The sequence below is a fragment of the Octopus bimaculoides genome, chromosome 3 (genome assembly GCF_046866305.1).
Source record: "Octopus bimaculoides isolate indiv1 chromosome 3, ASM4686630v1, whole genome shotgun sequence".
Lineage (NCBI taxonomy): Eukaryota > Metazoa > Mollusca > Cephalopoda > Octopoda > Octopodidae > Octopus > Octopus bimaculoides.
The window spans coordinates 66,718,762-66,727,520 of record NC_142930.1 but is presented as its reverse complement, the minus strand read 5'-3'; the positions used below and the strand labels follow the sequence as shown (position 1 = coordinate 66,727,520).

Sequence of the window (8,759 nt, the reverse complement as noted above, 5' to 3'; positions counted from 1 at the left end):
TGATGAATGGTTGTCTTTGCTTATTTGACTTAACTGTTGTTCGCCATGTCTCAGCCCCATACAATAACACCGTTTTTACGTTAGTGTTAAAAATTCTTATTTTGTTCTTTATTGAAATTACACTTGCACTTAACAGGTGAAAATATATATATTACAGGTATACAAGTATGTTGGTGCAAACAGGAAAATAAAACTCAAAATATGAGTATATGTATATTTTTTATTAATATTGAGAAGTAACAGAGTGACTCAAGGTCTGAAAGTTTCATGCATTAGCATTTATCAATCTAGTTTGATAAATGTCAACGTACAAAACTTTTGGACTTTGAATCAGTCTGTTGCTTATGCTAAATATCAATAAATATATATATATATATATAAGAGTGGCTGTGTAGTAAGTAGCTTGTTTACCAGCCACATAGTTTCGGGTCACATGAAAAATTTTTTTAATTTTTTAATTTTGAGAATTTCTCTTTTTAAATCACAGTTTAAAATATAGTCAGTTCGAATTTTTGGCTTAAATACCAACAATGTGTTTTTGGGAGAAAGATATTCTTTTCTACTCTAGGCACAAGGCCTGAAATTTTTAGGGAGGGTGTCAGTCGAATAGATCAACCCAGTATACAACTGGTACTTAATTTATCGACCCTGAAAGGATGAAAGGCAAAATCGACCTCGGCAGAATTTGAACTCACAATGTAAAGACAGATGAAATACTGCTAAGCATTTTGCCCGGCGTGCTAACATTTCTGCCAGCTCGCCGCCTTGTGAGAGAAAGATATTGAAAAACATTAATACATCAGTCTGACAAACAAACGAGTAAGATGTGCTAAAAATAATGGTGAAATAGCCCTTAAATTATGCACCAAAAATTTTGGGGTCTTGGTTTTTGTGTAATTGCATTAATTTCTGTGTGTAGAATACAAATTCACAAAAATTTTCTGAAAATTCCAACAAATGAAAAAGTTATGAGGGATTATGAGGTCTTGTGGTCTAAAGCAGAATTCCACTAGATATTCATTTTGACACACCTGTGCAGTTGCTTCTTTCCCTACCCACTGTCTTCGGCACTTGATATTTTTATAGAGAACCCTTTTCTCATCACCAGTCAGTATTCAGTCCAAAAATGGTTCATTCATGAGAGGTGACAGCAAGGAAGAGCACATTCACTCTCTGCATGTGATTAGACTCAAAATGTTTGTAAGAGACCCATTGACCCAATTTGCTGACTTTTCTGATGGCATGCAGGTGTCAATGAATGGTTGAATGACCAAATCAAAACTTCTCTGTTAGTTCCTCCACAGTTACGATGGGATTTAGTTCCACTAGGGTTTTGCAAAACGTCTTTGTCAAACTCTACTGATCTTCCAGGATGCGGCTTGTCTTCTAGGCTGTAGTTTCCAGCTCAGAGTTTCTGGAACCACCATTGACACTGGCTTACGCTTATTGTCTGATCCCCATATAATGCATTAATATTCCTCGTACTTACCATTGAGTTGTTGCCTTTATTGAACTCATAAAGCAAAATATGTGGTATATGCTCCTTTGTCACTTCTATTATAGCTTTGAAAAATAACTGTTAAAATCGAACTACACTCTTCAAGACTTGCACTAAGAATAAGGACAAGGTAAAATTACTACCAGCTTTTATAGCAAGTTGATGCAGGTAGTTTATCCTGTCCCCCTCTGACTTTTAGTTCATGCAATTGAAAAAGCCACATTATTTATGAGATGATCCAATATATATGTATACGTACATACATACATACGTATAGAACCACTCCTCAGCAGTTAGGTAAAATGAAAGCATGCAGACTAAACTGCCTTATCTAGATATATAATAAAAACAAAATACCAATAACTGATGTGAACTTGTAAACCATGACCTGTCAGCTCATGTTAGTATTCAATCATTCATTTCACTAATTTAGCTAATAATAAATTGTTAATACTATTACTGTTGTTAGCAATCCCATTCAGCTCGTTTTAATAACATCTGATTGGCATGTGGTCTGTTTATGATATCTCAGTAAAACAAGATACGATGTAATACAATGGAACCTATTTTTCAATTATATGTACTGAAGCTTACTGTACCCTAAAGCTGTTGCAGGAAGAATTCAACAACTTGATGGCTTTTATAAAGGAATGAACTTAAGTTTTATGGTAAAATTACAGAATTATCCATGGACTGAGGTTAGAATAAGATCCTGTACTACTGGAATAAAGTTTGTATACTAAACTGTTACAGTGAGTTTGTGTGTGTGTGTGTGTGTGAACTTGTGTTTGTATGTGTGCATGTGTTTGAGCTTGTTTGTATGTATATGGCTGCATATGTGTGCATGTGTGTTATGGTTTAGTCTAGTGGTTCTCATGTAATCTTTTATGACCCACTGGAGATCAAATATAAAATTATCTGTGCACTGTTGTATGGAAAAATTAAAAAAGGACGATGATTTAAGGTTAAAAACTTAGTAAGAAATAAGGAAAACTATTGCTTACCTTGTTTTATTGATACTTGTCTATAAAAAAATTAATAACATTTTCAAAGCTGGTTAAGCATTTGCATGGATTTTTTGAATCCTTAAACCTTTAGCAGTTAAACCAGTCATATCAGGTGCAAATACTCAAACTGTTTTATATTAAAAACAAACAAGATCTGGCCTCTCATACCTACTCTACAATGTCATTCTAAAAATAGACAATCTCCTCATTGAAATGTTAAAGCTATGAGATAATGCATGATTAATTCAAAATAATGTGAATAAATAAGCATATTTGACAGAGGAATGTGAATGTTGAGGGTCAAATCATATTTTTGAAAAAATACGTTGTACACTGAAATATTCTTTGCACCATTTGAGAACTACATAGGTTGATTGAATGAAGAAGGGTAGTACCCATGGTTTTTTCAGGGCAACTGAAACTAGCAACAAAAAGAAAAGAAGAAACTAAAACATATGGGATTATGCCAACTATTCCTTCTGTTTTTGATGTGGCCCTCATAGAAATTGGTAGTCAATAGTGGGGCAGCTAATAAATAAGGGAATCCCCTGAAACGTTACTCTTGAGACCTGGCTCCTGTTACATCTGTTGTAGGCCTCTTTTGGAGAACCAATTCAAATTGTACTCACTAGCAACTATGTTGCAATGTATTATGGAAGATGCAATAAGGAGCAGCATGTAGGAGTTAAACTTTGACTGGAAACCTGCACTGAATGCTTGCCATAAAATGGCTTTCACTAAAGCCACCTGAAAGCCAAATGGTGGCGTTGAAACAGCCAAAGATTAGGGCTGACCCAGGCTAAACATCAATAACAATAATCTAAAGAACTGTGGTTACTTGAAAGTGCCTAAATATTATATTTTCAAAAGAAGAAAAACAATATAAAGTCTCTCAAAAATACTTTCAAAATATTTTCCACTGCTTTGTAACAGAGAAAGTTGAAATCCTGGGCTGATAATATCTATCTTTGGGACCTAAAATCATATTTCAACTATTACTGTGTACTTTTGGGCAAAGTACAGAGATCTGTTAACTAGAGAAAACCTGGCTTGAAAAAAATTCACTGATTCTAGCAATATGCCAATGAGAGGGCATTTGATCTTTTAGAAATAGCAGTCAAATATCTCTCAAATTACACCTCTAGAGTTTTAAAGGAAGATTTAAAGGAAGCTCACATAAGATGATATAGTTCTAGATATCCTGGAACACTTTTAGCTATGTCTAGTCAAGGTCTGACCCTAGTCAAGGTCTGACCCTAGTCAAGGTCTGACCCTAGTCAAGGTCTGACCCTAGTCAAGGTCTGACCCTAGTCAAGATCAGACCTAATCAAGGTCTAACACAGCAACATATACAAATGTCAAAAGTTGTGAAAGCTTTCCAATACACGCCAGCATGGATGCTTATGGATACTACTCTGTGAAGATGTGTGGCTTGGTGGTTAGGGTATTCAGCTCATAGTCATAATGCCATGAGTTCAATTTCCAGCAGTATGGTTTGTCCTTGGCCAAGCACTTTATTTCACATTGCTCCAGTCTACTCAGCTGGCAAAAATTAATAGTACCTGTGTTTCAAAGGGCTAGCCTTGTCCCATTCTGTGTCACACTGAATCTCCCTGAAAACTACATTAAGGGTACACATGTCTGTGGAGTGCTCAGCTACTTGCATATTAATTTCATGAGCAGGCTACTCCATTGATCGGATCAACTAGAACCCTCATCATTGCAACTGATAGAGTGCCAATGAGCATGGATACACTGTTATGAGCTGGAAACAGTAGCAAAGTTACACACTATAAATTATGAGAAAGCATGGCTAAGGGAATGTTTTAATACTTGCCCTGTAATGCTTGTGAGGGTCTGGCAAAACTAGTTAAGTCAGAGTTTTTTCTACAATTCAATGTCTTTTTTATCACCAACTTTTCCCCAGTAAGGAAAGTAATATTTCCTCTGGATCTTTGGACAATGAACAGCTGAATGGCCAGACATGCTTTCACAGAAGATTGTACACAAATGACACCTTTTCTATAAACTGACTTTTGTTTACAGTTAGCATGCACATACTGAAACAAGGGAATACACAAACACAGATACACATACACACACACACACACACACACACACATACACACACACACACACACACCACAGCACATTTACATACACATATGATATGCTGCATGTTTCTGCCCCCCAAATTTCAATCATGTCATCATTCAGCCTGAACCTATCCTAGAAGACACCAGCTTACTGTGTCTGCAATGTGGGAACAAACCCTAAACTACATGGTTCTGAAGCAACTTTCTTAACCACATGGCCATGCTTATGCCTATTACTGAGAGGTGAATAAACTAAATATTACCTTTAGTCAAAGAAAGATTGTCTATAAAAAGAGTCTTATGCAAATAAAGAAATCTTATGACAAAGGACTAAATTATAGTTCACATAGATGAACTTGTATTTTGTGAATAAATATAAGGCGTTCAGATGAGTGTATAGTTTGTATATGGTGAAATGGGGGTTACTATTAACACTGGGGTAACTTGGACAAAATATAATATTTTGTTTCCTTTTATTGCTTGTTAGTAAAATTTCTTACAAAATTGTTTAAATGTGTTGTTAAACTTTAAAATTATATTTCTATGGTAGTATAATTTCAATGCATAAAGTAAAATTTGTAAATATAACTTTGATTATCCACTCAAAGAAAGAATTTGTCAACTTCAAATTCCAGCAAAACAAACATTTTTGTAAGATATGAATACTTTTGTCAGTAACTAAAGCACTTCTTGAATAAAAGATACAAACTTTTGTTAAAATATGATGTTAATATAACTAGTTAATAATTTTCTGTTGAAGTGTTTTTATAACTTTGGTATCTTTGTAAAGACTTGTATAACATGACATGTTCCCCACCATTACCACCTTTGATTATCCAGCAGGGTTACTTTAAATGCCATTCAAAGTAGCTCTGATCACTGTTTCCAGCAGTAGGCAAACTGCTACTATGGTTCAAACTAATAGTGCCCAATATAAGTTAGGTATTTCAGATTTTTAAATGTTTTTCTTAATTATGGACAATATTTCACCCTTAGAATTAATGAGATGTAACCCCATACTTATCATTTATTTTATTATGGCTTGATAACCAGAATCAGTTTTTCTTTCTGTTACAAAGTCTAATTCTTTAAACCATATTCTATTTTTTTTTTTAAGATCAACTTGTAGTTTGGATCGAAATTAGAATTAACCAAATACTTATGCCAAGAATTTATAATTGAAAACCTGACTCTTGAAGCTATAAATCCTATAGCCAAAAGAGTCTGGATAAAGCAGTGACAGATATTAAAGCAAAGAAAATTACCTTTCAAAAAGCCATGTTGTTTATAAAATTCCAGTCGGAACTCTGATTGAACAACAAGCATAGCAGGCAACCTGGTCACCCTTCAGTATTCAGTGAAAGAGAAGAAGCAGCATTTGTTGCTCACATTACAGCTGTTGCAGAATGGGGTTTTCCATTTGATGCTATGGATTTGAGAGTGCTTGCCCATAAGTAAAAAAAAACATTACTGTTCAAAGTAACCCCAAATCAGGGGTTACTTTGAACAGCAACAATTATATAAAATAAAGTAATCAAATATTGACTGCAACTTATTTTTATTTTGGCACCTGTACCAGTGGAGCACTAAGAGCACCGTTTGAGCGTGATCGTTACCAGCGTTGCCTTCCCGGCACTTGTGCCGGTGGCACATGCAAAGTCATTTGGCTCCTGTGCAGGTGGCACGTAAAAGCACCCACTACACTCTCGGAGTGGTTGGCATTAGGAAGGGCATCCAGCTGTAGAAACTCTGCCAAATCACATTGGTGCCTGGTGTAGCCATCTGGTTCACCAGTCCTCAGTCAAATCGTCCAACCCATGCTAGCATGGAAAGCAGACATTAAACGATGATGATGATGATGATGATATCAGTTTACATAGTTAGTCCCCCTAACATAGTCAAATTTAGTTAAGATTGAAAAAAAGATTATGAAATTATTGCAATAAGAAGTTTAAAACTGTTCAAAGTAACCCCGTTTCATGGTACAATGATATGGAATAGTAGTGGTGGTGGACAATTAGGATTAAATATAATTTAGAAGCTATGTGTCAGTTAAAAAAGGTTATACAAGTATACAGAGACTACCAGACTATTATTTATGTCTAAATAAAGTTTGTAAGCATCAATAAGTTTGTTGCTAAGGTTGGATAGAGGTGGTGGTATTTGTCTAAATTTGAATGAATACGCTTCTGAGAAAGGACTCAGGCTGAATCATTAGAATTTGCATCTCCATTACAGCGTAGAAACTTATTATATTTGTGAACTTTATTTTCTGATTTTTGCAGATCCAGACCATTACTAGTTTCTGGTTTTTATTTATGTCTACATGTTGATGTAGGAATTTACAACAACGACAACAACAAAAAAATTCTTTCTGTCTAATTTTTTGTCTTGTATGTGTGTGTTTTGTGTTGTTTGCATGTGTGTCTGTGTGTGTTATTTTCCACCTCCTCTAGCTTCATATAATGTAGTGATAAAGACTCTCAACAACAAAACCTTTACTCCTATTATGCCAAATGACAATACAGCTTGTAAAATAACAATTATAGTTGAACAGAGATGTCTGGACACATGATATGAAAAATCAACAAAACAAACAACTATGAAATGATGCTACTGCTTTTAGTGATGATGATGATGATGATGATATCAATAATGGTGACGATGATGAAGGTAGTAGTTTAGTGACTGTCATGGTATGAGAAGGAGGAAGAGGAAGGAGAAATATGAAGAGGTGATCAAAAGCCCATCACTTTTCCATAATCATGTTATCCAACAAAACTACTTAAATAACATCAAATGAGTGTAACTGTTATCAGCTTCATAAAAGTTCCCTGCACTCAAACTGTACATTTTGGGGGGAGTGGGGGTTTCATGGTATAGTTAGAAGCAGCAAGGCATTTCTATGTCCTTATGCAAGGGCTCTGAAATAGATTGGAAAATGAGAATTTATAGCAGCACTCCAAATATCAGCTGTCCTCAAACTGGAGACTTAGTTCAAATGCTTGTAACAGAGTCAGGTTACACCAAAGGCAGCCATGGGCCAGGTGATGGTGATAAATGCAAGCTCCACCCCAAATATTAATTTTACCAGTCTCTTAACTGTGAAATTAAATTTCATGGTTATTCCAATAATGGTGTTAAATGGCTACCAAAAAAATAGGATTGGTATTTTCTGCAAGTCATGTTGCCACAATAAACTTGACATATCATCATCATCTCGTTTAACGTCTGTTTTTCCATGTTGGTATGGGTTGAATGGTTTGACTGGAGCTGGTAAGGCCAGGAGCCACATCAGGCTCCATTGTCGGTTCTGGAATGGTTCCCCTGGCTGGATGTCCTTCCTAATGCCAACTACTCCACAGAGTGTAGTGGGTACTTCTTATGTGGCACTGGTATCAGTGCTTTTAGCATGACACCAGCACAAGGTGCTTTTAAGATGACACCAGGTGCTTTTACCATGGCACCAGTACAAAAAATAGTTTCAAACATGACATTCATCAACAAAAGATAGACTGGTATATAAAAGGTAATGACATTTTGATTGGATATATATCTGATTTGTGCAGTAAAAGGGATTAAACATGGTAGTTTTTAATCTTCATAGCACCCCTACTCTGTGAGAAACACCGGATTAAGTCTACCAACAAGAACAGACACAACTTTATGATGTCCTTCAATGCAGTATCTACCCAACTTCACTCACAAGGCTTGACTGGACTCTAAGACACTTGCCCAAAATGCTGAGTAGTGGAATTAGACTTTGTGTCATGCAACTGACTGGGATCCAGAACTAGACATCATTTATAATATTTGCTATACAGACATCACCAGACAACAATTACAATTAGTAAGTGAGTATCAGTGACAGTAAGAGTAACTGAATGCATTGCCAAGTGAGATAAAGAAGACTGACTGAAGTCAAAGTGTGATGGGAGGGGGAGAAGAAAAAGAAGAAGTGGAGGATGATGATGATGAAAATGATAATAATAATAATAATGATAATAATTCCAATATGTACAGATCAGACCATCATTCCAGTATGTACAGACCGGACCATCAAATGTAACAATTCTTCAGGACTTTTCAGTATGTACAGACCAGACCATCAAAACAAATAAACTAGATATTGTTGTGAAAGACCAAAACAATAAAGTC

At 35.5% G+C, this 8,759-nt stretch overlaps 1 protein-coding gene across 6 annotated transcripts in view; it reads right to left on the bottom strand.

Annotated features, from left to right (window-relative positions):
* The window catches only part of LOC106868150 (protein mono-ADP-ribosyltransferase PARP6), a 186,687-nt gene that overhangs the window by 102,630 nt on the left and 75,298 nt on the right, over positions 1-8,759 (bottom strand). The gene's annotated exons all lie outside the window — the stretch shown is intronic.